We start from the raw sequence: 4,501 nt of genomic DNA, 5'->3' as shown, positions 1-4,501 counted from the left end.
GCCTCCAGCTGGAGGCGCCTCCAAGCTGGCAGCTCGGCTCTTTTGACTTCGTTTCCAGCTTGTTGCGACTTCCGATGCTCCAATCTTTTGGGTGATTGCGGCCAACCGAAATAGGGCTCACCCGAACCCAATTTCCGGCCTTCTCCTCGAGCAGCCTTCCGTCCCGGCTTAACGTCCCTCGAACGCCGCGCACGCTCTTCACGCCCACCGGAGTACTCTTCCGCAGCTCTCTCGTCCTTCGGACGCACCGAGCCCGTCGGCTCCCTTCCCGTGCCGTCCTTCTCGCTAGCTGCGTCTTCCGCTCGACTTCCTGTGCTCCTAAGCTCCTGCACACTCAGACACAGGGATCAAACACAATAGGACCTAACTAACTTGGTTGATCACATCAAAACTACCATGGGGTCCAACAGCATGATGCGGAATAGAATTATTATTTATACCTTTCTTTGTAAGCAACAACCTCTTGGTCTTCTATCGTATTCCTCTTCTTATCTCGGACATCGTGTGACCGACGATCTACCGAGATGAAAACCACCCAAGCCCTTCTTCTTCTTCCAAGTTTCGGCCAAGCAAATTTCTCCAAGAGATAGCAAGTCTCGACCACCACCACCAAGCTCCAAGGGATGCTAGAAACAAAGCCTCCTTATCCTCCTTCTTCTCCTAGCAAGATCCGGCCACCTTCCAAGCTCCAAGAGATGATGAGCTTTGGCCAAGGAGAAGAAAGAAAAAGGAAAAGGGAGAATAAGAGGGCCGACCACACCAAGGAAGAGAGGAGAGGAATAGAAGAGAGTTCTCTTTGTGAAGGCGCCCTCTCCCTTTCTTTTATAATCCTTGGTCTTGGCAAATAAGGAAAGTTTTAATAAAAACTTTCTTATTTTCTTTGCCATGAAAAGGAAAATTTAATTGATAAAAAACAATTTCCTTTTCTTTTATTAAAGTGGCCGACCACCTCTAATTCTCCAAGCACGAAAAGTTTTAATCACAAGAATTAAAACTTCCTAATTTGTTTCTGAAAATTTTTAAAATAAAAATTTCTCTATTAATTTTCCCTTCATGGTTGGTTATAAAAAGAAACTTTTATAAATTAAAATCTCTCTATTAAAACATATGGATGATTTCCAAAAAGGAAAGTTATATTTAAAATTAAAATTTTCCTCTCAAACTACAAATAAGGAAAGATATCAAATCTTTTCTTAATCTTTTGTAGAAACTATAATAGGAAAGATTTAATTTTAAAACTCTCTTTTAAAATCATGAACATGATTTCATAAAAGGAAAGTTTTATCAAAAATTAAAATCTTCCTTTCAATCTACAAATAAGGAAAGATATCAAATTTTTTCTTAATTTTTGTAGAAAGCTATAAAAGGAAAGATTTAAAATTTAAACTCTCTTTTAACACCATGAGGATGGTTTCATAAAAGGAAAGTTTTATCAAAAATTAAAATCTTTCTTTTAACTACAAATAAGGAAAGATATCAAACCTTTCTCTTAATCTTTTGTAGAAAGCTATTGATCCGGCGGTAAGAACAAGGGACCCCCGTTCCGGGAAGTCAACGTCACATGGAAGTCAAAAGGTCAAACGGCCGACCGGATAAGGGAAGACCGGTCGGCCGAATGGGGTCTCAGCGGAATCAGAAATAACCCGACGGGAAGTTGGGTCTCCGACGCTCATAAGGAACAGGGTCACCGGGCTGATCGGGAAGCCCGCTCGGCCAAAGACATAAAGTAGCAACAATGCGAACAATCCACAGAGCACACGACTGGGAATCTCCCGAGTGGACCAGCGCATACGACCGGCCGGACGTGAGGGAACCGTCGATCGGCCGGACGCTCGGTATGGGGTAAAAGGAGAAAAGGACAAGGGAACATCTTCTTACAGCGGGTATGTTCGACGATTAGGCCATACGCAGGATCTTATGACAGAGGGTTCCGCTGTCCCATCAGAGATGTGCTCGGACTGTAGCAGTATGGTGTCAGGTAAGCTTTTCTGACAAGCCCATGCTGAGGTATGGGCTGAGGACACGTATTCGCCTCGGTATGTGTGCTTGAGCCCCTTCACATCCCTATATAAGGAGCCTCACACTTCGCCAGAGGTATGCATTCTCTAATATTGAGAGTCACTTCTTTGTTGTCCACTTGCCTGACTTGAGCGTCGGAGGGTCGTCGCCGGGAACCCCCTCCCGGCCCGACTTCCTTGCAGGTTCGCCGGAGGTCCACGCGACCGGTCGAAGATCTACGTCAGCAGTTGGGAGAGCGCTACGTGCCCAGCGTCCGTTGGTTCATCGTTCAGACAGGATCAGCTATAAAAGGAAAGATTTAAATTTTAAACTCTCTTTTAAAATCATGGCTTCCACATAAGAAAGATTTAAAAAATAAAATCCTTTTTAATTTAATGTGGTCGGCCACACCAAGCTTGGATTCAAGCTAGGGCCGACCACACAACTTGGCTCATCCTATTTACTTAGCCGGCCCAAGCTTGGGTTCCAAGCTTGCTTAGCCGGCCACCTTAGGATGGGTATAAAGGTGAGTATAGGTGGGTATAATACTTTATAAATAAGAAGCTACGATAGGGACCGAGAGGAGGAATTAGTTTTGGTCTCCTGATGGAATTAAGCTTCCCATATTCGCCCCGAACACCCAACTTAATTTCATCAATAATAATTTATTTTACTAAAGAATTATTATTGAAATACCGCACCAATCCCAAATTATATTTTGGGCTCCTTCTTATCATGAGTGTGTTAATTTCCCTATGTTTAAGATGTCGGATGTCCACTAATTAATTGAGTTATTGACAACTCACTTTAATTAATATCTTAGTCTAAGAGTAGTACCACTCAACCTTATTGTCGTGTCAGACTAAGTCCACCTACAAGGTTTAACATGACAATCCTTATGAGCTCCTCTTGGGACATTATCAACCTAGATTACTAGGACATAGTTTCCTTCTATAATCAACAACACACACTATAAATAATATCATTTCCCAACTTATCAGACCTCTTGATTTATCGAGCTAAATCTCACCCTCTGATAAGTCAAAGAAATAAATACTAAATATATGTACTTGTTATTATATTAGGATTAAAAGCACACACTTCCATAATAACTAAGGTCTTGTTCTTTTATTAAGTCAGTATAAAAAGAACTTACCTTAAATGATCCTGCTCAATACACTCAGAGTGTACTAGTGTAATTTATCAGTTAAGATAAACTAATACCGAATTACACTACGACTATTCCAATGGTTTGTTCCTTTCCATCTCAGTCGTGAGATATTGTTTATAATTTATAAGGAATTGATAACATGATCTTCTGTGTGTGACACCACACACCATGTTATCTACAATATAAATTAATCGAAAGACTATACTTAAGTTATAAATGTAGATATTTGACCAATATGATTCTTATTTCTAAGTAAATGGTTATACAAAAAGCTAGGCTTTTAGTATACTTTCCAACAAGGATGAGTCGCAGGCTTGGGTGCATCCAAGGGACGAGAGCCAAAGGAAGTAGGCCGATGCAAATAAGCATAAGGAAGAGCTGAAAACTCTACAGGAGTCCCTCGCAGCCTCCCAAGCGGCATTCAAGAAATATCAAGATGCTGAGCCTGGCTGAGTCGCAGCCTTGCGGCTAAACTACATCCGTTCGGCTGAATTTTCAGAGAAAGTCTGCGAACAGATGTACACTGCCTTCGACCTTGCTATGACCGCCACCACGACATATTTGAAGTCCAAGGGTCTTCTTCCCGACTCCGCTCTCATCCCGGCCGCAGATCAAGTGGCGCTCCTCGACAACATCCCGAAGGGCCTCTACGATTATCTAGAATAGAAGTTTATATGTAATTCGGCCGCTCGGCCAAAAACTATCCTTTTTGTAATTTAGGCGCTCGACCTCAATGTCTTAAATATTATCCTTTCGCTTGCTTCCTCATTTATCAATTAGTATGTGTGTTGGCCGCTCGGATTACCAGCTACCGTTGCTCGTCCCCTCAATTCTCCTCATTATTTGCCTTTCCTCCCACCTTTCTTGTGTTCGAAAGGGATTTTTACGAAGTATTTTGCATAGCTATTCCGCTCGGCTGAATATGTCTTGTTAAGTGAGTCGTAAGGGTAAGAGTCCGAATGCTGAAGATTGTACTCGGGTACCAGTCGACTGATGTAGTCGATTGGGTAGTTAACTGGGAGCGAACAGAATATTTCTGTTCGCTCGGCTAGTGTAGAGCAGTTGACTGGTACTTTTATCAGTCGACTGGTATCAAGCCGTTGGGATGTAACTGTCGAATCTCCATAGAGGGTAGTCGACTGATGGTTTTGACAGTCGACTGATAGGCGGGGTTTTCCAACCTGTGACCTATATAATCAAGCCTTGGAAGTTTGGTTAAGGATGACGAAATAGAGGTGGTTAACCCCTATTAGTAGTCTACCTGTGTCCTAGCATCTCAAGTGTTCTTGTGAGTGTTATGGTGAGGTTTCTCCACCTACAAGGAGCTACGTG

This window comes from Zingiber officinale, chromosome 5B, assembly GCF_018446385.1.
Source record: "Zingiber officinale cultivar Zhangliang chromosome 5B, Zo_v1.1, whole genome shotgun sequence".
NCBI classification, from domain to species: domain Eukaryota; kingdom Viridiplantae; phylum Streptophyta; class Magnoliopsida; order Zingiberales; family Zingiberaceae; genus Zingiber; species Zingiber officinale.
Note: the sequence above shows the minus strand (reverse complement) of the source record.